Source organism: Oryctolagus cuniculus, chromosome 7 (genome assembly GCF_964237555.1).
Source record: "Oryctolagus cuniculus chromosome 7, mOryCun1.1, whole genome shotgun sequence".
NCBI classification, from domain to species: Eukaryota; Metazoa; Chordata; class Mammalia; order Lagomorpha; family Leporidae; genus Oryctolagus; species Oryctolagus cuniculus.
The window spans coordinates 120,737,766-120,765,673 of NC_091438.1; the positions used below are offsets into that span (position 1 = coordinate 120,737,766).

At 42.6% G+C, this 27,908-nt stretch overlaps 1 protein-coding gene and 1 pseudogene across 7 annotated transcripts in view; both read right to left on the reverse strand.

The window, feature by feature from the left end:
• The window catches only part of ZFYVE9 (zinc finger FYVE-type containing 9), a 210,229-nt gene that overhangs the window by 148,437 nt on the left and 33,884 nt on the right, over positions 1 to 27,908 (reverse strand). For all 7 annotated transcript variants that reach the window (XR_011390704.1, XM_070078506.1, XM_051857767.2 and 4 more), the window contains exon 2: positions 2,776 to 2,881. The gene's annotated coding sequence lies outside the window, so the exon portion shown is untranslated. The remainder of the gene's footprint in view (positions 1 to 2,775; positions 2,882 to 27,908) is intronic.
• LOC138850649 (proteasome subunit alpha type-3 pseudogene) lies at positions 23,321 to 24,418 on the reverse strand (annotated as a pseudogene).

A 27,908-nucleotide genomic window follows, 5' to 3' on the forward strand; every position in this document is an offset into this window, starting at 1 on the left:
TTGCCTAAGCTAGGACTCACATTGCCAGGCACACTCTGTTTTCTTTACTTCCCTTCTTATAAAAGCATCCATCTCTTACCCAAAATAGAAGCTCACTAAATATTCATACATGTATACCTCAAAGAGTAATATAACAATTTAATTGATTATAGTTTCTTCCTGAAAACCTCTTCTTTTGTCTTTCTGCTTCTAGACCTTTTCTTTTTTATTCTTTTGACCAGAGACTTTCCAGAATCTGGAGATCCCACTGGTACAACATTGATCTGATTGTTCCTTTTACAACCCCTTCGTGTTACTTCATATTAATTACAATGCACATGTGTACCCTCACATATCAACTATTGAGCATCTACCCTCTACTAGGCCTTGTCCTCTTCACTAGGTTACAACAACAAATAAAACAATATCCCTGACCTAAAGGAGCCCAACTTCTCACAGAAAAGACAGATGAGTAAATTTAAAAAATAAAACCCTATAGACTATACTGAAACATGCGCTGGGTGCTACAGAGTCAAAGAAGTAAATACAAATCAGACTGAGGGAAGTACTGGTATATTACATGGGGCAGTATAGGTTACCATAACAAATATTCAAATAACTCTTCTGTGGCACAAACAAGAGAGCAGCTTTTATCTCATAATAATCAAGTCAGGCCATCCACATTTCCAGGCAACCCTACTCAGGGCAGACAGCCAGGTTCCTTCCATCTTGGTTCTGTCATATATTAGGACAATACTATATAAGATGCCAATCTCAAGAAGGATATAGATCAACACACTGCTTCATTCATGGATAAAAACTTGCTACCAAAAAAATGGATGGACTAAACAGAATTCCTTATCTCAGCTTGAACCAAGAATAGCTCAAGAAAGGCAACTTGTTGGTAGGTCACACTTTGATTAGCACTGTCCTAGGGTATGGTTCATTGACTCACTTCATCAATTACAGCCATTTCTATACTGAGACAGAAATCAGAAGTCAAAGTAGAGGAAGTATGCCTAGTCTATTAACAACAGAGACCTGGAAATGGAACACATCGTTTCTGTTGCAATTCCTTTAGTGACCTTAATCACACTGACACATCTACAGTAAAGAAAGCTGACTGGACTGCCAATGTACCAGCTGCAGCTAATACAGAAGGGAAAAAAGATTTTGGTGGATTTGAGGGATCACTGATAGTGTTTGCTAGAGTAGAAAACTTCCCAAATGGCCAGTGCCTAAAGGATGAGATGATGCCAGGTAAAGGCTGAGAAGAGAACTCCCTTCTCAACTCTCCCATATGAGAAGGCTAGAAGACATGAAACAGCTTGCCAACTGCAGACCCAGAATATCACTGCCAACTGCCTCCATTCCACCTTCAATTGAAGACAACAGAGCTCAGTTTCCTATTACACGCTATCTGTCCCTTGCCTTTCCTCAGAGCTTCCATGGAAAAACCTGAGAACCCAGAGTATGCACTACTCTGTAGGTGAATATATGATCAGTTTCTGAAATCAATCTGGCTCAGATACCTTCCCACAAATTTTTCTACCCCTTAAATAATTAAGACTGCAGAAAAAATTAAAATGACTGTCTCAAGAAAAATAAAGGACTCCCCTACTACAAGAACTAATATAATATTTCCAGTTTTCTGTTGGAAATCATTTCTCTTTATAACTAATCTAAAAATACAAAGCCGGCGCCGCGGCTCACTAGGCTAATCCTCCGCCTAGCGGCGCCGGCACTCCAGGTTCTAGTCCCGGTTGGGGTGCCGGATTCTGTTCCGGTTGCCCCTCTTCCAGGCCAGCCCTCTGCTGTGGCCAGGGAGTGCAGTGGAGGATGGCCCAGGTGCTTGGGCCCTGCATCCCATGGGAGACCAGGAAAAGCACCTGGCTCCTGACTCCTGCCATCGGATCAGCGTGGTGCGCCGGCCGCAGCGCGCCGGCCGCGGCGGCCATTGGAGGGTGAACCAACGGCAAAGGAAGACCTTTCTCTCTGTCTCTCTCTCTCACTGTCCACTCTGCCTGTCAAAAAAAATAAATAAATAAAATAAAATAATGTAATTTGGTGGGCACTGTAGCAAGCTAAGCTGCCACTTGGAACACCTACATCTCATATTGGAATGCCTGGTTCAAATCCTAGCCATGTTCCCTCCAATCCAGCTTCCTGATAATGCATCAGGGGAAACAGCAGATGATGGCTCAAGTAGTTGGATCCCTGTAACCTACTTGGGAGACCTGGATGGAGTCCAGAGTTCCTGCCTTTGGCCTGTGCTGTGGGTATTTTGGAAAATAAACTAGCAGATAGAAGATCTACCCACCCCCTGTTCCTCATTCTGCCTTTCAAGTAGATGAAAATGAATAAACATTAAAAAAATTTTAAATAACATAATTTGCATTCTCTCAGAGTGCCTGGGTTCAAGTTCCAGCTCTGCTCCGGATTCCACCTTCTGCTAATACACACCTGAGAGGCAGCAGATGATGGCTAAAGTAACTGATTTTAATTTAATTTGTAATGTCATGCTGAAATTACCATTCTATGATCGAGGGAACAGTAATCTGACTCTAAAAGGGATGGTTCAGAATTAATTAACATTGTGATATAGTTTTAACAATAATTTTAAAACATCCTTTTGTTGTTGATTTAAGTGAAACTTTTTAAAAACTGTACTGCTGATTTAAGAGTCAATGTTATAAATGAAACAAGTAACAAATATACATCAACATTATTTTCTACAAATCCAGTTATTTTATTAAGTTCACTCCCTAAAACAAATAACAACGTTGATTATCTTACCTTTTGCCCTTTACACATGTGATAAGGAACAGGCTTCTCTGTGCTTACTCATGATGCTTGCTGCATCATCAGCAAGTCCTGCTGATTCAGTGTACTCTGTTTGATCCTAGAGAAAAAAATACATTACTTATTACATTTGATAAAATAAGCCCTAATTTTCTTCATATAAACTTACCATAGTCACATAAATAAATCAATGGTGTTTAAACATTAACTACAATTACACATTCAAATTCAAAGATGTGGTCAGCACAGAAGGTAGCAGCAGAACATATTTTATTGTCTAAGAAGACCAAAAGTTAACCTTTCATAGAAGAATTTTTTGCATACTGGCTTTCTATATAAAGTAGATACTTTTCTGCCCAATGACTTTAATTATGTTAATTACAAAAACATTATTTACTTTATATTATAAGAAGGCCTCTAAGAATCCATAGCTAAGAAAACTGCTGATTCACAAGAACATTCTCTATGTGATTTTTTTTTAAACTTTTATTTATTTACGTATTTGAGAGGCAGAGACAGAGACACAGAGGGCTCCCATCTGCTGCCCACAAAGGCCAGGGCAGGGCTGGGGCCAAAGCCAAGAGCTAAGAATATAATCCAGGTCTCCCACATGCATGACAGAGACTCAATTACTTGAGCCACCACTTCTGTCTTCCATGGTCTATATTAGCAGGAAGCAGGAGTCAGGAGCTAGAGCCAGAGCCAGGAATCAAATCCAGGGATAATCTAATGCAGGACACAGATGTCTTCACTGATAGGCTAGATGCTGACTCCTTTGTGATTGTGTTTTCTATACATACAGGATTTTTAAATTGCGTTTCCAAAGCTTCCTGCTGAGATTCTTACAGCCAAACAACTGTTTTTCCTCCAAATGGGATCTCTTTTTATGACAGTCATTATCCACTGCTTAGAAGCAATGACTCTATTAGCCTATCCTATCAAGAGTATGCAAAAAGTCAAAGCTTCCTCAAATGTTACTTATGGTATGAGATATTCATAGTTATGGTATTCCAAGTTAAATGTTTCTGTAACTTCTTAGTAACTGAGTAACTACTTAGAAATAATGTGAAATTCTTTAAGGGCCTAATTTAGCCTTGACCAAGATTAATTAAAACTAATCAAAACAAAACTAAGACCAAGAATGTCACAGTGTCAGTACAAAATATCTAACATAAAAGCACAGTATTTTAGAACAAATATTTTAGAAATAATCTAATGAATACCACAATTTTAAAGAAAAATTGAGGCACCAAAAGAAATTTCCTGACATTATTATACATATTCCATTATTTGATATGAAAATTCTATGCTTACAAAAAAAAGGAGTACAAAAAGATCGAAAATTCATATTTCAGAGCCAGCATTGTGGCATAGCAGGTAAAGCTACCACCTGTGCTAGGTCAAGCCCTGGCTGCACCACTTCCAATCCAGCTCCCTGCTAATGGCCTGGGAAAAGACCATTACTTGTTACATGCCCCAAGTATTTGTTGGACCCTTGCCATCCATGTGAGAGACCCAGAAAAGCTCCTAGCTCTTGGCATCCACCTGGCTAATCCCTAGTCATTGTGTTGTGTGTCTGTGAAGGTCTTTCTGGGTGAGATTAGCATTTAAATTGACAGATTGCCTTTCCCAATGTGAATGGGCATAATTCAATACATTGAGTGCCAGAATAAAACAGAAGGGGAAAGTTGGGGGAATTTGCTCTGACTGGTTTAACTGAAACATTAGTCTTTTCCTTTTTTTTTTTTTTTTTTTTTTGGCCAGGCAGAGGGGACAGGGAGAGAGAGAGACAGAGAGAAAGGTCTTCCTTTTTTCCGTTGGTTCACCCTCCAATGGCCGCCAATGGCACCACGCTGATCCAAAGGCGGGAGCCAGGTGCTTATCCTGGTCTCCCATGGGGTGCAGGGCCCAAGCACCCCTGGCCACAGCAGAGAGCTGGCCTGGAAGAGGGGCAACCGGGACAGAATCCGGCGCCCCGACTGGGACTAGAACCCGGTGTGCCAGCGCCGCTAGGTGGAGGATTAGCCTATTGAGCCGCGGCGCCGGCCTCATCAGTCTTTTCTTGTCCGCCAACTGGAACTTACATTACTAGCCCTCCAGTCTCAGAACCACACCACAGGGAGACAGAAGACTGAAACTTCTCAGCCTCCATAAGCTTGTGAGGCAATTCTTCACAATAAATTTAAATATATATAGATATACATACACACTATATTCATATACATATGCATACCTACAAACGTGTATATACACACCTATACTCTGTACACTATGGGTTCTGTTTCTTTGGAGACCCCTAGCACAAATAATATTATACACAATATTATAAAGGTTTCCCCAAAATTGTAGGCTTTTCTATGGGAATTGTATTCCTTTCATTTTCAGCTTGAGCTGGCAAAGCCTCAGCCCTGGTTAAATCCAGCCATCTACCCTCTTTATTTATTCCCACAAGCAGATGAAACGTGGCTGGAAAAAAAAAAAGAAAATCACACAAGATTGATTGGTCTCACAAGACTGGTGATTGGTCTCAAATTTACAATTGACTTCATACCACAGTTTCCTTAGTAATTTACTATTTTCAACTTTGCATCCCACTCCCTTCTTCAGATATGCCTAGTATCCTTCAATTCAAAGTATTCCTGATTCAATTCTTCCAGATAATCAGTCTCTGGACTCTGGCAAGACAAAGAGGAAAACTGGCTACACAAGAAACAGTAGAGCTGCAAAACTAATCATTCCTGTATCATCTTTGAACTCATCTGTTTTCAGTACCACAACCTACTTAAACCTTTAGAGATCCCTGGACCTCTGTAGAACAGATTTAAGGTTCTGTGGGGGTACTGACATGCTTCTCATTATAACGCCTTCTGCAGGCAAACAGCTACTGCTTCTCCAGTTTGAAGACTTTCACTCCTTCCATTTCTTGAACTTTCTCATCCACTCTATTTGTTCTTCTGTTGTTTCTTTTTACCATCTTAGGGTTTAGGGAAAGATAATAAAGTGTGTGTGTGTGTGTGTGTGTGTGTGTGTTTACGATTTATTTATTTGAGGGGCTGGCGCCGTGGCTCACTTGGTTAATCCTTCGCCTGCAGCGCCAGCATTCCATATGGGCGCCAGTTTTAGTCCTGGTTGATCCTCTTCCAGTCCAGCTCTCTGCTGTGGCCCCCGAGGGCAGTGGAGGATGGCCCAGGTGCTTGGGCCTCTGCACCAGTATGGGAGACCAGGAGGAAGCACCTGGCTCCTGGCTTCGGATAGGCACAGCACCAGCCATAGCAGCCATTTGGAGAGTGAACCAACAGAAGTAAGACCTCTGTCTCTCTCTCTCACTTTCTATAACTCTGTCAAATAAATAAATAAATATTTTTAAAAGATTTATTTATTTGAAAGGCAAAGTTATAGAGAGGCAGAGGCAGAGAGAGGGAGGGAGGAGGAGACAGAGAGAGGTCTTCCATCTGCTGGTTCATTTCCCAGATGGTCACAAGAGCTTTCTCTGGGTCTCTTACATGGGTGCAGGGGCCCAAGGACTTGGACCATCTTCTACTGCTTTCCCAGGCCATTAGCAGAAAGCTGGGTTGGCAGTGGAGCAGCCGGGAATCAAACCAGCATACATATGGGATGCTGGCACTGCAGACAGTGGCTTTACCTGCTACACCACAGCGCTGGCCCCAAGTGCGTGTTCTTAAGTCTCTATTCTTACCTTTCAGAACTGACATATGATGAAATATATCACTGAATTCCTGAAGTAAACTTTTAAAGTTTCCAATGCCTCGGCAAATAAATTAAGAATCAATGCAGGGGCCAGCGGCGCTGTGGCATAGTAGGTTAAGCCTCTGCCTGTGGCACCAGCATCCCATACGGATTCTGATTCAAGTCCCAGCTGCTCCATTTCCGATCCAGCTGCCTGCTAATGGTCTGGGGAAGTAGTGGAATATAGCCCAAGTGCTTGGGTCCCGCACCCATGCGGGAGCCCCAGAAGAAGCTCCTGGCTTCAGGTCAGCCCAGATCTGGATGTTGTAGCCATTTGGGGAGTGAACCAGCAGATGGAGCATCTCTCTCTCTCTGCCTCTCCCTCTTTCTGTAACTCTGCTTCTCAAATAAATAAATTTTTTTTTTTTTTTTTTTTGACAGGCAGAGTGGACAGTGAGAGAGAGAGACAGAGAGAGAAAGGTCTTCCTTTTGCCGTTGGTTCACCCTCCAATGGCCGCCGCTGCAGCCGGCGCACCGCGCTGATCCTGGCAGGAGCCAGGAGCCAGGTGCTTTTCCTGGTCTCCCATGGGGTGCAGGGCCCAAGCACCTGGGCCATCCTCCACTGCACTCCCTGGCCATAGCAGAGAGCTGGCCTGGAAGAGGGGCAACCGGGACAGAATCCAGCGCCCCAACCGGGACTAGAACCCGGTGTGCCGGCGCCGCAAGGTGGAGGATTAGCCTATTGAGCCACGGCGCCGGCTTAAATAAATGTTTTTTAAAAATAAATGCAGAAAAACAAAGGGAGGGGAAAAGACAGATAAAACTAACAACAACAACAAAAAAGGATATTTTGAGGCTCCCATTAAAAAAAAAAAAAAGGTAGTGAGTAACAAGGGAAATACAATCACCTCACATAAAGAACATGCTTCTCAGGTTACAAATAACCTAGTACTTTTTACCCAGGATGGGCTCTTTACAATAACAACCTCTCATCACCTTTTGACATTACAGGATCACTTTTTGGAAGGAACAAAAGAATGTAAGTACTAAATTGATAGGTCTATGACATAAAATACATTATAAATGCCTTGGGATGGGCTTCTGTGTTCCAATAAGACTGTTCTATCTATAACACTTTTCACATTACATGAAATTTCTTTTTTGTTTGTTTGTTTTAGATTTATGGTATTTACTTGAAAGGCAGAGTTACGGAAAGAAGAGGAAGAGATAGGGAGAGAAAGAGAGCTTCCATTCACTGGTTCACTCCCCAACCACTTGGGCCATCTTCCACTGCTTTCCCAGGCACACCAGCAGGGAACTAGATTGGAAGTGGAGCAGCTGGGACTGGAACCAGCGCCCACATGGGACACTGGAGTCACAGGCAGCTGCTTTACAAGCTATGGCACAATGCCAACTCCCCAACTTTTTCTTACAAAACTGTTTGACCCACCTAAATCATTAAGTCCACCAAAGACAGAATGCCCTTTATATTCATTCTTCTTTGCCAAGGCACAGTCCACGTCACACAGATCTTCAAAATACATGTGATGATTTAATTAAGTTGAGCATGTAATGTGCTACCATGGCAAAGATCCTAAACAAACAGTTCTTCATTTCATTTCCTTTTCCCCATTCCATTTGTACTCAACAATTGTTTTGGTTTAAACTCTTATCAGTTCTCACCTATACTGGCTTACTACAGTTTTCAAACTAGTGTTACTGCCTCCATTTTGCTACAAAATATATCCTTTTTTTTATTTAATGAACATAAATTTCCAAATTACAGCTTATGGATTACAATAGCTTCCCCCCCCATAACTTCCCTCCCACCCACAACGCTCCCCTCTCCCACTCCCTCTCCCCTTCCCTTCACATCAAGATTAATTTTCCAATTATATTTATATATATCAATTTAGCATATATTAAGTAAAGATTTCCACATTTTGCACCCACACTGAAACACAAAGTGTAAAATACTATTTGAGTACTAGTTATAGCATTAATTAAACACCTAAGAGTAATTGTGTATTAATTACAAGTTCAACCAATAGTTTTAAGTAGAACATAAAATGCAACTTTTGTATTGTTGTGGCTCCCCCCCCAACCTCCCTCCCTCCCAAAATATATCCTTTATAATCTTACTGAAATAACTTTCTAAAAGAAAATCAGATTGCATTATTCCTCTGCAGTAACATCCTTAACTGGCTCCCTATCTAATGTATTTAATTAATGAGTATATCATTGGATGTCCTGGTATGGGGCTTTATTTGTCAGTACATATACAACCCAGATTTATTGTACTTTTCTAGCTAACTGAACCCATCTCTTTCTTCCCCTCCCCCCAAAATAAAGTGTAGTTTTTTCAGTACAGCACTCTACCTCTTCACCAACCTGCTTTCCTACCAGTTCCCTAAGCTCCAATCACACTAAACTACAAATATTTCTCCTGAGATGCTTGAGAACGCTCCCTTGTTATGGCTTAAACTCTGCCCATGTACCTACATTGGTATACTCTTGCCACTCTTTTCCTAGCTAACACATTCATCTGTAGTTCAACACAAACTCAACCTCAAATCAATCTGAGAAGCTTTCCCTGATTACCTACTGGTTGTTTAAGCAGAGTCACCTTATGCCCATATAATAATGCACTTCTCCTGTGCTGATGGTGTTGATAATCAAGTGAATTTACATTGTGTGCCTATCCATCTCCTCCACTGAACTGCAAGTTCACTGAGGACAGGTATCATTTTGGAACACTTACTCTTAAAACCCAGTTGCCTGGCCGGTGCCGCGGCTCACTAGGCTAATCCTCCGCCTAGCGGCGCTGGCACACCGGGTTCTAGTCCTGGTCGGGGCGCCGGATTCTGTCCCGGTTGCCCCTCTTCCAGGCCAGCTCTCTGCTATGGCCCAGGAGTGCAGTGGAGGATGGCCCAAGTCCTTGGGCCCTGCATCCCATGGGAGACCAGGAGAAGCACCTGGCTCCTGCCTTTGGATCAGCGAGGTGTGCCAGCTGCAGCGGCCATTGGAGGGTGAACCAATGGCAAAGGAAGACCTTTCTCTCTGTCTCTCTCTCTCTCACTGTCCACTCTGCCTGTCAAAAAAAAAAAAAAAAAAAAAACCCAACCCAGTTGCCATGCCAGAAAAACAAAGAGAAGCCAGATGCAGGTGATATGGCCCATGAATCTCCATACAAGTGAATGAGCAAGCTTCAAGACCATTCTAGTCCCAGTCACTAACTACAACTGCACAAATACTCTATGAGAGAACCACATAGATGAGCTCTGTAAATCCCCAGAACGTAAGAGGTAAATTGTTTAAAACCACTACAGGGAGGCCAGCATTGTCTTATAGCAGGTTAAGCTGCAGCCTGCTACACTGGCATCCCCTATAGGTGCCAGTTCAAGTCCCATATGGATACTCCACTTCCTATCCAGCTCCCTAATGTGCCTAGGAAAGCAGCAAAAGATGTCCCTAGGCCCCTGCACTCTCTTGGGAGACACAAATGAACCTACTGGCTCTAGCTTCAGCCCAGCCCAGCCATTGTGACCATCTGGGGAGTGAACCAGTAGATGTTAAGATCTCTCTGTCTCACGCCAGCACACCAGGTTCTAGTCCCGGTCAGGGCGCCGGATTCTGTCCCGGTTGCCCCTCTTCCAGGCCAGCTCTCTGCTATGGCCAGGGAGTGCAGTGGAGGATGGCCCAAGTCCTTGGGTCCTGCACCCCATGGGAGACCAGGAGAAGCACCTGGCTCCTGCCTTCGGATCAGCGCAGTGCGCTGGCTGCAGCGCGCTGGCAGCGGTGGCCACTGGAGGGTGAACCAATGGCAAAGGAAGACCTTTCTCTCTCTCTCTCTCTGTCCACTCTGCCTGCCAAAAAAAAAAAAAAAAAAAAAAAAAAACTCCCTGTCTCTCCCTCTCTCTGCAGCTCTGTCTTTCAAATAAAATAAATCTCATTAAAAAATAAATAAAGACATGGGGCCCACGCTGTGGCACAGCAGGGTAAAGCCCTGGCCTGAAGCACCGGCATCCCATATGGGCACCAGTTCTAGTCCCGCCTGCTCCTATTCTGATCCAGCTCTCTGCTATGGCCTAGGAAAGCAGTAGAAGATGGCCCAAGTCCTTGGACCCCTGCACCTGGAAGAAGCTCCTGGCTTCGGATCGGCACAGCTCTGGCTGTTGTGGCCATCTGGGGAGTGACCCAATGGATGGAAGACCATTTTTCTCTTTCAAATAAATAAAATAAATCTTAAAAAAAAAGTACTACAGGAACCATCATTGTGGTACAGCAGGTTAAGCCACTGCCTAGGATACCAGCGTCCCATATAGGCAACAGTTCGTGTCCTAGCTACTCCTCTTCTGATCCAGCACCCTGCTACTGCATCTGGGAAAGCAATGGAAGATGGCCCAAGTCTTGGGTCCCTGCACCCACATGGGAGACCTGGATGAAGCTCCTGGCTCTTGGCTGGCCCAGCCCTGGCCTTTGCAGCCATTTGGGAAGTAGATGGAATATCTATCTCTCTTCCTCTCTCTCCTTCTAACTCTACCTTTCAAATAAATAAAATAAATCTTAAAAAAAAAAAAAACACTGCTTTTTGGAATTGGTTACACAGCAATAGACAAATGGAAAGCAAGTTAAAAACTTGACAATTTTCAAACAAATTTTACAGAAAGAAAAGAGTAAAAACCATGAGAGGGACAGGTGAAAAAGAATACCCAATGGTGGCAATCTTTGCTCTACTAAACTATTTATCTCTAACTCCAAATTTGCATATCTCACTAATAAGCTTTGGCACCTCTTGGAATAGTTTTAGAAACACTTAAGCACTAAATCACCAAGTAACAACTAAGTTATTTAAGCAAAAAGCTAGCTATCCAGAGTGGAAGGAAAGGTCTTACATCCTTTTATAGTTATTTTTCCAAACCCTAAATACTGCTCTACTAATAAGAGTTCTGGAAAAAATCTTTCATCTAATTAACTTTCCAGTGCCATTTTATTACTCCCTATAGATCTGCACCTTGGTACTTGCCTAGTCAGCCAGTTCCTTAATGAATGGCAAGTACCAAGTGATGTATGATTTGTTAAAAGTCTCCTCCTTTTAGGCTATGATGGTTTTCAGCACAGAGATTATTTCTGACTTTTTATCATTGAGTACCTCTGGTGTATGACACCATGTCTGGCACAGAGTAAGTGCCCACTAACCACTTGTGATACAAATTAAAACAACTAAAGGACTTTCTCTTCAAATCACTTCTACCTAGGAAATTCTCCTGTATAACAGATCCCAAAAGTTGTGCTAAGACTGTAAAAACTTCAATGCACTTATGATTTCTAAGTTTTTAATAATAATAAAAAATCACTGGTTTGTACACTGAAGAACAGTTCAAACTTAAACCATGTTTTATCTAGGTTTTCTGTTCTCTATTCACAATCACAACTCTTTTAGAACATTCCCATTTGTTTGAAGACAACTTTAAAGGAAGAAAAAAACAAAGAAAAAGAGATTCAGGAGTATGAATACAAATGCAGTATCTGGCAAAACTAGGATTTGAAATTTCAAATCAACCATGACTAACATGTAATATACCTGCTTGAGGTTTAATCCAAATGAACATCTGCTATTAACAGCCAGTGAAGCTTGGTATATAAAACACTGATGTAAGAATCTTGCAGATCCAGGACTGAATTAATGCCCATTATTTAACAGCTATTTACTATTTAGAGCAAATTACTTAAGCTTTTTGAGTATCGGTTTCTTCATATGAAAACTACCCATTGCAGGACATTTTTAATGATGAAGAATAATGTTTATGTAAAATGCCTTGAATAGATCTGATAAACAAGTGCTCAACAAATTGTAGCTTTTAATACTAACAATCAAAAAGCAATCTATACAAAAGAATATGATTTGAACCATGAAACTAGCCAATCAACTGGTTTGTTTGTAATTAATAATCCATCAGGGTTACTGATCTTAAAAGATCAATTCAAGTCTAAACAACAAAACAGAAAAATAGGAACAAAAAAGTAATGGGACTTTCAACTCTCCTAAGCGGCCAAGTAAATCTGATTCTGAAATAACACCCTTTGAATATGAGAAGTCATTCAGAGTGAAGAGGGGGAGGGAGAGGAAGAGAAGGGAGCAGAGGAGAGGAAAAGGAAAGAAAAGAGAAGAAATCATCTCAGAATAGTTTTATGCTTGCTCATCAAGTTCAAAGTACACTGAAAACAGTGTGTTCTGAGAAGTGGACACTGCAGCTACCCCATATTCACACAGGGCTTCAGTTTCCAGGACATCAACCTGAGATCTTTCATCAACATTAAATTCTCAGTCAAGAACTATAAAGAACAAGGTGATTGTTTCCACCTAGTACAACCGGAACGAAAGGCAAGTAATGTAACAAATACTGGAAAAGGTGATAACAGATGTATCAAATATACAGAGGCACTGAAATCCCTAGAACAGCAAGTGATTTGAGATCAGCATAGTAACAAGGAACATGTTTGATTCTCATATCAGGAACAATAACACTCTAGACCATGTAAATAAATCTGTATATACATAATTTAGGGCCAGAAACTACTAAAATACACATTTCTGTAATGTTTAATCTTACACGTCAACTTTCTGGGCCAAGAAATATCATATGTCTAATTAAACATTATTTCTGGGTGTGTCTGTGATAGTGATTCCAGAAGAGATTAGGATTTGAATTGGACTGAGAAAACTAGTCTGCATACTTCATGTATACCTTTCAAGAGAGACCGGGAAAGACAGAGAAAGAGAGAGAGAGAAAATAAATTTACTGTATGGAATTGGCTGACATCATTATGGAGGCTGAGATTTGTTGTCTGCAAGCTACAGTATCACATCTATTGGTTCTGTTTCTCTGGAAAACCCTAATACAATCTCTAAAGTAGTATACGAATTGTTGGCCCATGACGGAATCATTAATTAGTACAGGATTAGCTCAAGTTTATACCTGTAATTTCTACATAATAGATATCTATTGGACTATCTTCACCAATATAATTAGAATTCCAGATCTCCACCCCATACACACACACACATTTTTATCACAAGATAAAATGCCATATTTACAGGAAACCTATTCACTTAACCAGTTAGTCTGGTGTGAACTCCTGATCTAAGCTAAATTACAGATAGAACTATGCTATGCCTGAAAGACAGCTGCAATCAAAGTCACAGAATTGTATATTAGACACTCTAACAAACGTACAAAACTTATTTTTTTTTTCCTTAAGTTAGCTCCAGTGGCTTGCACCAAATTTATCTTAGCAGTATGGAATACATTTAGGCAAACAATATCTAAATAATAGTTTCAACTTTAAAAGCACAACTAAAATTTCAAAGATCAGGGGTATGTTCAGCACAGTAATTAAGTCATTGCTTGGGATTCCTGCATCCTATGTCAGAGTGCCTGGTCTGAGTCCCAGCTATTTTGCTTTCAATTTAGCTTCCTGATAAAACATACCCTAGGAGTCAACAGATGATAGTTCAAGTACTTGGGTCCCTGTCACCCATATGGGAGATGGAAATGGAGTTCTGATCTCCTGGCTTTGGCCTGGCTGAACTTTGGTTGTCGCGGGCATTTGGAGAGGGAACCTGTGGAGTGATCTGTCTCTCTGTCTGCTTTTGTCTCTGTCTTTCAAACATTTTTTTTTATTTCAAAGACCAGACACTAAAAAATATTCTAGGATCTACAAATAGATAATTAACAAAAGATAAATTCATGAGTAGAGGGGTGGGTTTTTTGTTTTAGACCATTCCAAGTAGCAGACTGACAGAAATAATTTGTTTACTTCAAATTCTGTGCACCAAAATAATGAGAGTATATGTAGACTTCCAGCTTCTGGTTTAGCATGCAAGAATCCTGGAAGTCACGGCTCAATCCTAACAACAAATTAAAAAGTGAACAAACTAAAAAAATTAACAGCTGTTCTTGGATCCATTTTTAAAAAAAGGTCACAGAGCAAACCATTACCTCAAAATTTGAAGAGATAACAGGTGAATACAGAATATCAAAAATTACCTGAGCAGAAACCTCTGTGGGAACTAGCACTGGGAAAACCTTAACTGCAACTAATAAATTGCTAGAGGCCTGGCGTACACAGCTCTGGCAGTTACAAATTCCAAGAAGATCCACTCACAGGGGAGCTCCCATACTTTTGTGAATTTTACCTATAAGAGCTCTAATCAGTTATAGTGAGCATCACACACACACACACACACACACACACACACACACACACACAAATCTCCTCATGCCTTTTGGCAGGGAGTAGGGAGAAGAACCATTTGAAATATGCCAAAAGCATTATTCTTAATAAGGTCTACCCTCAGAAAATACTAACCAGTGCAGAACCTACTGGGGTTATATCAGGGTCTAATTGCCCTGATCAACTCCAGCCCAATTTAGCTATCCTATGCCCCCTCAATGGAGGAAAAAAGAATTGAGAAGCACTAGGGAAGTTCACAGTCCTAAGGCACAGATCTGTTAAAAGACTAAGACTTAATCATCAGACTGTATAATGCTTCCCTTCCTCCCACACCTTCCCACATTACTACAGGAATATTTACAGCAGTCCCTTTAATATGATACATCTTTTCCACCTATCAAGAAATGATTACTACAAACTAAAAGGCAAAAAAACATTTCTAAAGACACAGCAAGCATGAAAATTAGACTCAGATAGGCAGGAATGTTGGAATGATGAGACCAGGATTTTTTTAAAACCTATGATTAATGTATTAAGAGCTATAGTGGGTAAAATAGCCTGCAAGAACAGATGGGCAATGGAGGCAAAGACTGACATTCTAAGAAAGAACCAAAAAGAAATGCTAGAGACCAAAACATTCTACCACAAAACAATAACAATGTAACAGAAATGAAGAATGTTTTTCATGGGCTCATTAGGACACTAGACCTAAGAAAAATTCTTCACACATAGGAAATCTCATTAGAAACCTCCAAACCTGCAAAAGCAAAGAAGTTTTTCTAAAAATTGAGAGGAAAAAAAAAGAAAGAAGGGTGAGCAGGCATTTATCCTAGCCACTGAGCCACAGGTGGGAATGTCCACATTACATATCCACATACAGGAGTGACTAGCTTTGGGTCCTGGCTCCCCTCCCAATTTCAACTCCCTGCTAATGTATGCCTTTGGAAGCACCAGTGTTGCCTCAAGTAACCGGGTTCCTGCTGCCAATCTGGAGGACCTGAAAACCCAGACCCAGCCATTGCAGGCATATTTTTAAGTGAAACAAGCCGAAATGAAAACAATATATACTCGATTCCAAGTAAATGATATTCACAAAAAGATAGCAAAAAGATCAATCATTGTCAGAGGCTGGGGAAGGAAGAAATGAACAGGCAGAACATAAGATCTGGGGGCGTGGTAAAACTACTTTTTATGACACTATTAGGGTAGGTGCACATCATTATATTTTTGCCCAATTCCACAAAATACACAACAGCAGAACTAAACCTTAATATAAACTACAGTATTTGGGTGATAATGATGTGTCAAAATAGATTCATCAATTACAAGAAATACTCCTCTCTGGTGGGGAATAGTGATTATGAAGAAGGCTACACAAGTGCGGGAGTAACATGTACATGGGAAATCTCTCTCAATTTGCTGTAAATTTAAAAACTGCTCTAGAAGGGGCCGACACTGTCGCTCAGTGAGTTAAAGCCCCAGCATCCCATATAGGTATTAGTTCATATCCTGGCTGCTACACTTCTGATCCAGCTCCCTTCCAATGTGCCTGGGAAAGCAGCAGAGGATGGTCCAACTGCCTAGGCTCCCACACCCATGTGGCAATCCTGGAAAAAATTCCGGCTCTCAGCTTTGCCCTGACTTAGTCCTGGCTATTGTAGCCATCTAGGGAGTGAACCAACAGATAGAAGATCAATCTCTCTTTGTCTGTCTCTCCCTCTATTTCTGCCTTTCAAATAAATAAATAAATCTTTTTAAAAAATGCTCTAGAAAATAAAGCTTACTAAAAAAGAAAGCATATGGAAGGGCTTCAAATATACATGGAAATGCAAATTATCTTTTAATTCTATTTTTCCACAGTTTTTTGAAGAAGCTCTCTCATATGTAAATCAGTTACAATGTGACTCACTACTAATCCCATCCATGTAAGTAATTTATTTCACATACAAAGTACCAAATATCAGAATTTAGTCAAATTTGAAGGTTTATAAAATTAATGCTTGAGGGGCTGGTGCTGTGGCATAATGAGCTAAGCCTCCGCCTGAAGTGCTGGCATTCCATATGGGCATTGGTTCGAATCCCAGCTGCTACACTTCTGATCCAGCTCTCTGCTATGGCCTGGGAAAACAGTAGAAGATGGCCCAAGTCCTTGGGCCCCTGTACCTGCATGGGAAACCCAGAGGAAGCTCCTGGCTCCTAGCTTTGATCAGTGCAGCTCCAGCTGCTGCAGCCAAATAGGGAGTGAACCAGCGAATGGAAGACCTCTGCAGCCCCCTCTCTGCTTCTCTGTAACTTTGCCTTTCAAATAAATAAATCTTACAAAATTTTAATGCTTGAAATAAAAGTTGATACTACAAACACTCCTGCCTTGATAACTTTTTGTAAGCATTTAGAGAATTGTATCTAACATTTAACTATGTCAAATTTGAGAAGGAGGTGGCATTGTGGCACTTGTGACACTGGCATCCCCTACTGCAGTGCCAGTTTAAATCCTGAGTGCTCCATGGCTTCACCCTGGCCTGGCCCTGGTTTTTGCAGCCATTTGAAGAGTGAACCAGCCAATGGAAAATCAATCTCTCTCTCTCTCTCTCTCTCTGTCACACTGCCCTTTGAATAAACAAACTTTTTAAAAAATTTTGAGAACATAACGTGAAGGTCTCAAAGCTTAAGATAACTACATAAGACGAAAGCTTAGGGTACTTGTATAAGATGAAACAAACCCATGCTCGAATTACTTAAGAACATTACAATATTATTCAATTACAACCCAAAGAAAATCTCCAACTCTAAGTTCTTGACTCCCTTTTATTCTTTTTTTAAAGATTTATTTATGGATGGCACTGTGCAGTAGCAGGTAAGGCTGCCACTTGCAGTGCCGGAATCCCATATGGGTGCCGGTTCAAGTCCTGGCTGCTCCACTTCCAATCCAGCTCTCTGCAATGGCCTGGGAAAGCAGTAGAGGATGGCCCAGGTCCTTAGGCCCCTGTCCTCGCATAGGAGACCCAGAAAAAGCTCCTGGCTCCTGGCTTCAGATCCACACAGCTCCGGTCATTGCAGCCAATTGGAGAGTGAACCATCGGATGGAAGACCTCTCTCTCTCTGCCTCTCCTTCTGTGTTTAATTCTGACTTTCAAATAAATAAATAAATCTTTTTAAAAAAGATTTACTATTTACTCCTTCTGCAATTTGCCTTTAAGTATTACATATATATGTGATATTTGAAATCCTTGTCTAAGTTAATGTTTGTTTTTCTACATAAAGTTTTCCATTTTACGTGGTCAAATTCATCAATCTTCTCCTTTTTGGCTTCTGCATTTCACATGTTTAGAAAAGCCCTCTTAATACAAATACTATAAAGATATTTAAACACATGCTTTCTATGCTATTTTTAGAAAGATCTATTCACCCATTTGAAAGAGTTACAGAGAGAGAGTGAGAGTGAGAGTGTGTGTGTGTATGAGAGAGAGAGAGAGAGAGAGAGAGAGAGAGAGAGAGAGAGAGAGAGAGAGAGAGAGAGAGGGCGAGTGAGCTTCCATCCGCTGGGTCACTCGCACAATGGCCAGGGATGGGCCAGACCAAAGCCAGGAGTGAGGAGCTTCATCCAGGTCTCCCACACGGGCGCAGAGGCCTAAGCACCTGGGCCATTCTCCACTGCCTTCCCAGGCACGTTAGCAGGGAGTTGGATTGGAAATGCAGCAGCCAGGGCTTGAACCAGCACCCATATGGGATGCCAGCACTGCAGACAGTGGTTTAATCTGCTGCACCACAGTGCCGGCCCCTTCTATGATATTTTCGTGGATTACTCAACTTTTTCACCATACAGAATCTATTTTGTAAGGAAGATCCCACACTATGCTCGTCTCATTCCATAACATGCAAACACCCTAGATATCTTTCCAAATCAAATACCATATATTTCAACTGCACATGTAGAATTCTATATCATACCATAGTTTTTTCAGTTATTTACATATAGCTAATACATTTATTAACTATGTGTAGCAATGATGAGTGTTTAAATTTTCCATTATAAAGAACGTTGCTATTAACTTCCTAGTACATGCCTCCTTGAACACATGTGGGTTTATGATCAACATTAGATGTAATTATGAAGTCACTAGTGTATCTTTTTTCATACTGATAAATTACCTTCCAAAATGATGTGTCTAATATGTTTTCATCTTAAAAACTGGTTACCTGTGCTCTTTCATTCAATAAATATTTAAACACTTTCCTTACGTGGGGCACTGTTCTAGAGACTGGCTACACAAGTGTAATGGTAACCAACCCAGACAAGGGCAGCATTCCAATGACAACAGACACTAGAGACAAGAGCTAAGTTCAAACATGGGCTCAACAAGTTCTGCAGGTCTGATCTTTTTAAGATTTATTTATTTATTTTAAAGTCAGAGTTAGGGAAGGAGAGAGAGGGAGAGACACAGAGAGAAAGAGAAAGATCTTCCATCCTCTGGTTCACTCCCCAGATGGTCCCAACAGCCAGCGCTGGGCTAGGTCAAAGCCAGGAGCTTCTTCCAGGTCTCCCAAGTGGGTTGCAGGGGCCCAAACACTTGGGCCATCCTCTGCTGCTTTTCCCAGGCCATTAACAGGGAGACAGATCGCAAGTGGAACAAGAGGGATCGAACTGACACCCATCTGGAATCCATCACAGGCAGTGGTTTTACCCACTATACCACATCACCAGCCCCTAAGTTTCAGTCTTGAACAACTTATGCTCTTATGCCTCAGGTTTCTTAGCAATGAAATATTAATAATAGTATCACCCTCATAAAATTGTTCTAGGGATTGTTTTGCCTACCTTATAGAAATTGCGGCCGGCACCGCAGCTCACTAGGCTAATCCTCCGCCTTGCAGCGCCAGCACACCAGGTTCTAGTCCTGGTCGGGGTGCCGGATTCTGTCCCGGTTGCCCCTCTTCCAGGCCAGCTCTCTGCTGTGGCCAGGGAGTGCAGTGGAGGATGGCCCAGGTCCTTGGGCCCTGCACCCCATGGGAGACCAGGATAAGTACCTGGCTCCTGCCATCGGATCAGTGCGGTGCACTGGCCGCAGCGTGCTGGCCGCGGCGGCCATTGGAGGGTGAACCAACGGCAAAGGAAGACCTTTCTCTCTGTCTCTCTCTCTCACTGTCCACTCTGCCTGTCAAAAAAAAAAAAAAAAAAAAAAAAAGAAATCACTCACTAAAGTTTTCTCATTACCTAATATTATTACTTATATTTGCTATTATTAACTATTATTTTCACACTGAAAGTAAAAATGATATATTATGGAACTATCATTTCCCTGATAATCAGTAACACAACTTTCTTAAAAAAAAAACTTTTTAGTCTTATGTTTCTTATTCTGTGATCTCCTGTTCAAATCCTTCAACAATTTTTGTTCTGTTGGGATGTTTGCATTTTTCTTTTTGGAAAATATTTATTTATTTGAAATGCAGAGTGACGGGGGAGGGGGAGAAAGGAAGGGAGAGGCAATGAGGGAAGGGGAGGGAGGGAGAGAGGAAAGAAGGAGAAAGAGACAAAGTGAGATCTTGGGGCCAATGCTGTGGTGGCATCCCATATGGGAACTGGTTCAAGTCCCAGATGCTCCACTTCTGATCCAGCTCTCTGCTATAGTCTGGGAAAGCAGTAGAAGATGGCAAAAGTCCTTAGGCCCCTGCACCAGTGTGGAGACCTGGAAGAAGCTCCTGGTTCCTGCCTTTGGATTAGTGCAGCTCTGCCTGCTGAGGCCATCTGGGGAGTGAACCAGCAGATGGAAGACCTCTCTCTCTCATTCTGCCTCTCCTTCTCTCTATGTAACTTTCAAACAAATAAATAAATCTTAAAAAAAAAAAGTGAGATCTTCCATTCATTGGTTCACTTTACAAATGATCACAACAGTCAGAGCTGAGGTAGGCTAAAGCCAGGAGCCAGGAACACTTTCTTGGTCTCCCATGTGGATGGCAGGGACCCACACACATGGGCCATCACTTGCTGCCTATCCAGCAGGGAGCTGGATCAGAAGCACAGACTTGAACTAATTCCCCAATGGGGATGCTGGCATCACAAGCAGTGTATTCTATTGTGCCACAATACCAGCCCCATGTCTGTATTTTTTTAATAATTTGTCAGAATCGGCCGGCGCCGCGGCTCACTAGGCTAATCCTCCGCCTAGCGGCGCCGGCACACCGGGTTCTAGTCCCGGTTGGGGCGCCGGATTCTGTCCCGGTTGCCCCTCTTCCAGGCCAGCCCTCTGCTGTGGCCAGGGAGTGCAGTGGAGGATGGCCCAGGTGCTTGGGCCCTGCACCCCATGGGAGACCAGGAAAAGCACCTGGCTCCTGGCTCCTGCCATCGGATCAGCGCGGTGCGCCGGCCGCAGCGCGCCAGCCGCGGTGGCCATTGGAGGGTGAACCAACGGCAAAGGAAGACCTTTCTCTCTGTCTCTCTCTCTCTCACTGTCCACTCTGCCTGTCACAAAAAAAAAAAAAAAAAAAAAAAAAAAAAAAAAAATAATTTGTCAGAATCTTTACATATCCTGGGCATTAATTCTTTGTTAAATATGATACAAATATTTTCTGGTATGACTCCTCAGTTCTGACCCATACAGTCTGTCAAGTTACAAAGGATAACAATTTTTTTTTTTTTTTAACAGGCAGAGTAGACAGTGAGAGAGAGAGAGAGACAGAGAGAGAGAAAGGTCTTCCTTTGCCATTGGTTCACCCTCCAATGGCTGCCACAGCCGGCGCGCTGCAGCCGGTGCACCGCGCTGATCCAAAGGCAGGAGCCAGGTGCTTATCCTGGTCTCCCATGGGGTGCAGGGCCCAAGGACTTGGGCCATCCTCCACTGCACTCCTGGGCCATAGCAGAGAGCTGGCCTGGAAGAGGGGCAACCGGGACAGAATCCGGCACCCCGACCGGGACTAGAACCTGGTGTGCCAGCGCCGCTAGGCGGAGGATTAGCCTATTGAGCCGCGGCACCAGCCAAGGATAACAATCTTGATCACTCTTTTGCTAAGAGAATTTCAGGTTCTGCTATCTAATTGCTTTTGATTGCTTAGGTTTAGGGAAAATGGGTAGGAAATACTTTCTAATCTGGGGTATGGCATGTCTGGCCTATGAGCCATAAAAGGCCCACAAACTCACTTGGTCTGGCTCTGCCATGGCAACTGTAGGTTGGACTCAAAATTCAGTAAGTCTGTAGAAGGCTAATTTTTAAGCTGATAATTTTGTATGGCCTGTGAATGATATTATAAATATTTAAGTGGTACCTGGCAGAAAAAAAGGTTCCCCATTCCTGCATGAAAAGTACAGGGAATATTCAGAATGGTCATGGAAATGTATATGTATACTATGGAAACAAACTATGTGGATTTCAAAATTTTTTGTACCAAAATAAATGTGTCCTAATTTGTTATAGCTTGTCTGAATATGATTAAGTTTGAAGCACTAAGACAGATAATGCATTAGGTTGAAAAGAATCCCTATCAGAGCAATACAAATTCTATTAAATTAAAGCAAAAACGAACATCTAATTCACAGTAAAGCTTGGGTAGAAGAATGATGAAATCATCAATGCTTTATAAAAAGTTTATGGGGACAATGTTCCCCCAAATCAGCAGTTCACAAAGGGATAATTTATTTTAAGAAAGGAATGAGAGGCTGGCTTTGTGGCATGGCACATTAAGCCATCTCCTGCAGACATCAGTATACCATATGGGATGCTGGTGTTGAAAACAGCAACTTAACCCAATGTGTCAAAATACTGACTCCTTTTAATTTTTCCATGAACATTTTGAAGTTCCTCACAGAAGTCATGGGCTTACAGGCAATTTCTAACTTACCTACTGTTATCTCCTACTTAGTACAGGGTATAGTAGTGCTTTCTTTATAAAAGACTCTGGATGGGGGCTGGCGCTGTGGCATAGCAGGTAAAGCCACTGCCTGCAGTGCTGGCATCCCATATTGGCGCCAGTTCAAGACCTAGCTGCTCCACTTCCAATCCAGTTCTCTGATGTGGCCTGGGAAAGCAGTAGAAAATGGCCCAAGTCCTTGCGCCCCTGCACCTGTGTGGGAGACCTGGAGGAAGCACCTTGCTCCTGGCTTCAGACAGGTGCCATTGCAGCCAATTGGGGAGTGAACCAGCAGATGGAAGACTCTCTTTCTCTCTCTCTCTCTGCCCTCCACCTCTCTCTCTCTAACTCTTTCAAATAAATAAATCTTTTAAAAAAAATAAAAAGCTTCACCCTTCATCATGTACTATGTAAATTATTTCAGCAACTTCTTTAACTACCACGGTAGGGCCGGCACTGTGGCTCAATAGGCTAATCCTGGCCGGCGCCGCGGCTCACTAGGCTAATCCTCCGCCTTGCGGCACCAGCACACCGGGTTCTAGTCCCGGTCGGGGCGCCGGATTCTGTCCCGGTTGCCCCTCTTCCAGGCCAGCCCTCTGCTGTGGCCAGGGAGTGCAGTGGAGGATGGCCCAGGTGCTTGGGCCCTGCACCCCATGGGAGATTAGGAAAAGCACCTGGCTCCTGGCTCCTGCCATCGGATCAGCGTGGTGCGCCGGCCGCAGCGCGCCGGCCGCGGCGGCCATTGGAGGGTGAACCAATGGCAAAGGAAGACCTTTCTCTCTGTCTCTCTCTCTCACTATCCACTCTGCCTGTCAAAAACAAAACACACACACACACAAAAAAAGGCTAATCCTCTGCCTTGCGGCGCCGGCACACCAGGTTCTAGTCCTGGTCGGGGCGCCGGATTCTGTCCAGGTTGCCCCTCTTCCAGGCCAGCTCTCTGCTGCGGCCAGGGAGTGCAGTGAAGGACGGCCCAAGTGCTTGGGCCCTGCACCCCATGGGAGACCAGGAGAAGCACCTGGCTCCTTTCTTCGGATCAGCGCGATGCACCGGCCGCGGCAGCCATTGGAGGGTGAACCAACGACAAAAGGAAGACCTTTCTCTCTGTCTCTGTCTCTCTCTCACTGTCCACTCTGCCTGTGGAAAAAAAAAAAAAAAAACAGTACCACGGTAGATCATTTCTTTCATCTGAGGCTTTTCTATTGCTGTCTTTGCAGCTTGCCTGGCTTTGCCAATGGCACAGTCCCAATAACCACATGAAACACCTGATGGGTCAGTCATATACAGTTATTTGCCATCATTCACACTGTAAGACCCAAACATGAAACTGAAGCCAAACAGTCTAACAGCATAGTACAGCATATAAGTACAGACAGACATGGCCACTCTGGTCTGCAAGATGCATTAGTGAAACATTACAACCAAAGTTAGATCTAAAGGTGGAAGCTTCTTCTCTTGCAATGTCTGCTAAAGAACACGCATCAGTCAACAATCCCTCAACTGCCATTCCAACATGTCGATCAACATCAAAGTCATTTGCTAGAACCTTCTAAAGTTTAGAAAGGACTAATTTTTCTACTCCAAAGACAACACCATCTTCAGATCTGGTTCTAATAGCTATATTACTACTTTCCACAGCCTTCATAGCATATTCCACTTGAAAACCTCTTCCACCTGAAGAAAATGTGGAGGCTGACAAGTCATACCTGGTGCTGATTGAGCTCATCGTGCTAAAACCTCTAACTACATTTTTAAAGACTAAGTCCACTTACCTAGGGAGTGAACCAACGGATGGAAGACTCTCTCTCTCTCTCTCTCTCTCTCTCTCTCTCTTCCTCTCCTTCTCTCTGTGTAACTCTTTCAAATAAATGAATAAATCTTTTTTCTTTTTTTTTGACAGGCAGAGTGGACAGTGAGAGAGAGAGACAGAGAGAAAGGTCTTCCTTTGCCATTGGTTCACCCTCCAATGGCCGCCGCGGCCAGCACGCTGTGGCAGGCACACCGCGCTGATCCGATGGCAGGAGCCAGGTACTTATCCTGGTCTCCCATGGGGTGCAGGGCCCAAGGACTTGGGCCATCCTCCACTGCACTCCCTGGCCACAGCAGAGAGCTGGCCTGGAAGAGGGGCAACCAGGACAGAATCTGGTGCCCCCACCGGGACTAGAACCCGGTGTGCGGTGTGCTGGCACCGCAAGGCAGAGGATTAGCCTAGTGAGCCGCGGGGCTGGCCATGAATAAATCTTAAAAAAAAAAAAGGACAAGTCCAGTTAAGCATACTGATACAGCTGTTCGGTATCCTCATTTCCTTCTTTCTACATGTCCTGCCTGGTACAGCTCTTTTCTATTAAGTGCTGCTACACTGGTTGTTTTCAAGATATCATTCTGGGTGATCTAGGCTTGTAGTTTCATATCAAACAATGAGACAATGTGGTGTCACTGAAGAAGTACAGGATCCTTGGAGCCAAATGACCTGCATTTGAGGTTCAGTCATTGTCTAACTAAAAAACTTTAAAATTTATTTATTTATTTGAAAGTCATAGTTACACATAGAGAGGAGAGGCAGAAAGAGAAAGAGAGAGCTCTTCAATCTGCTGGCTCACTCCCCAAATGACCACAATGGCCAGAGCTGCGGTGATCCACGCCAGGAGCCAGGAGCTTCTTCTGGGCCTCCCACACAGGTACTGGGGCCCAAATACTTGGGCTATCTTCTACTGTTTTCCCAGGCTATAGCAGAGAGCTGGATCGGAAGTGGAGCAGCCGAGACTTGAATTGGAGCCCATGTGGGATACCGGCACTACAAGTGGTGGCCCCACCCACAATGCCACAGTGTTGGCCCCTAACTATAAGATCTTTTTTTTAAAAAAAGATTTATTTTATTTATTTGAAAGACAGATTACAGAGAAAGGTAGAGACAGAGAGAGAGAGTTCTTCCTTCGGCTGGGGCCATCTTCTACTCCCCTGCTAGGCCATAGTAGAGAGCGGGATCGGAACTGGAGCAGCCGGGTCTCGAACTGGCACCCATATGGGATACCCGCACTTCAGGTCAGGGCTTTAACCCACTGAGCCACAGCGCCGGCCCCAACTATAAGATCTTAATATTCCTAAATCTCAATTTCTGTTTTCAAATTAGGATAATATTAATAAAATTTAATCTCTCTGGGTTATAAGATCACAGTAAGGATTATAAAATTAAATGACAATGGAAAAATACTTTCTAAAGTATTCCACAAACAGTCATCACTATCATTTGAAATATAACTCAAAGACAGTATCAGTGAAAGACCTCCACCAGGCAATTTACTTCATGAGGGGAAAGGATCATGCCTGACTGGATCATGGCTACAACTCAAACCTGGCAAATTTGCTGAATCAAAGACTGAAAAAAAATGTCAAGAAATGAAAAGAGCACCAACCATTGACCTGAACCACATTAGGAAATATCTGATAAAGTGAGAATACCAACAACCCTCTCAAAAAATTGCTATGAGGATTAAAAAAGATATAATATCCACAGACTATAACATAATGGATACTTCTCTGCTTCTTCCTCCTAAATCAGATATGGGTTAGGACTTGGCTGTATAAAATTTAGATATTATTAATAATTTAATAATAATGGGTAGTGGCTCAAATTCTTCTAAGGACAATCCAAATTATTACACTATAATCTGCTTTTTAATGTCAATAAACATTAATATGATAGAAAAGTGATTAAACACTTTATTTCAGCCATGTTCAAACTGCTATAGTTCACTGTGACTTACACAATTATTTCCCTACAACAAACCACTGCCCCACTGAAGTTAAGAGCCTTCTCAGGCACAATGATTCTTTATGTAATCTAGATACCACGATTCACTTCTAATGGATTTCAAACTCATTTAAGCCATACCAAAACAAATTCCATTTATTGGTCACAGCATATAAGATTGGAACAGGGGGCCAGCGCTGTGGCGCAGTGGGTTAACGCCCTGGCCTGAGGCGCTGGCATCCCATATGGGCACTGGTTCGAGACCCGGCTGCTCCACTTCTAATCCAGCTCTCTACTATGGCCTAGCAGGGGAATAGAAGATGGCCCTAGTCCTTGGGCCCCTGCACCCACATAGGAGACCTGGAGAAGCTCCTGGCTCCTGGCATCATCGACACAGCTCCTGCCATTGCGTCCAGTTGAGGAGTGAACCATCGGATAGAAGACCTCTCTCTCTCTCTCTCTGCCTCTCCTCTCTGTAACTCTTTCAAATAAATAAATAAATCTTTAAAATAAATAAATAAAATATTAAAAAAACACAAAATATATAGGTCACCATTCAGAAATATCAAATATTAAAATGCAATATATGCAAATGTGTTATAAAAACCAAGAGGAAACAAAAATCATTACAGTTTAGAATTATCTGGTAAGGCTTCATAGATAAGCTTTGAACTGAGTATTAAAAGTAGGACTTGGAAGAATTAGGGGAAAAAAGAGGAAGAAAACTTTTTTTTTTAATCTTAAGTAAAACCTGTAAAAAATACAAACTAATTCTTGGCAGTTTCAATATATACAACTGTTCCAGCATGTAACAAAAATATATTTCTAGGGCCATAGCTGTGGTATAGTATATTAAACTGCTGCCTGTAGTACTGGCATTCCATATGGGTGCTGGTTCAAGTCCTAGCTGCTCTACTTCTGATCCAGCTCCCTGCTAATGCACGAAGAAAAGCAGCAAAAGACAACCCAAGTCCTTGGATCCCTGCACCCATGTGAGAGACCCAGATGAAGCTCCTGGCTTCAGCCCGGCCCCGGCCCAGGCCCCGGCCCAGGCCCCAGCCCAGGCCCCGGCCCAGGCCCAGGCCCAGCAGATGCAGCCATTTGGGGAGTGAACCAGTGGATGGAAGATCTTCCTCTCTGTCTTTCCCTCTCTCTACATAACTCTACTTTCCAAATAAATAAATCTTTGAAAAAACAGGATAGAAAAATATATTCTGCAGGAAAAAAAAAAAAAGAGCTTTTCTGGTTGACAAATCCATTCAACTGTATAAAATGAGCTTACTGGAGATGAAACAGCAAGCAATCAGGCAAAACCTTGGCCCCTGGGGAAGCTTACATTCTACTGAGTGAAAATAGCTAATAAACAAGTTAATCTTGTGGTATGGAATGCTAGACGGTATGTGGTATGCTAGATGCTACTTGATAAGATGGAAAATAAAGAAAGCAAGAGAGAGGAAAGATTGGAGGTTTCAAATTTAGAGAAGTTAGCCAGGGAAGATCTCACTGAGAGGGGACATTATGTCAAAAACTGAATGTCAGAGAACTACCCTGTAAATGTTTTGTAGAAGAGCGTTCTGGAGGAAACACAATGATGAAGAGCAAATTCAGT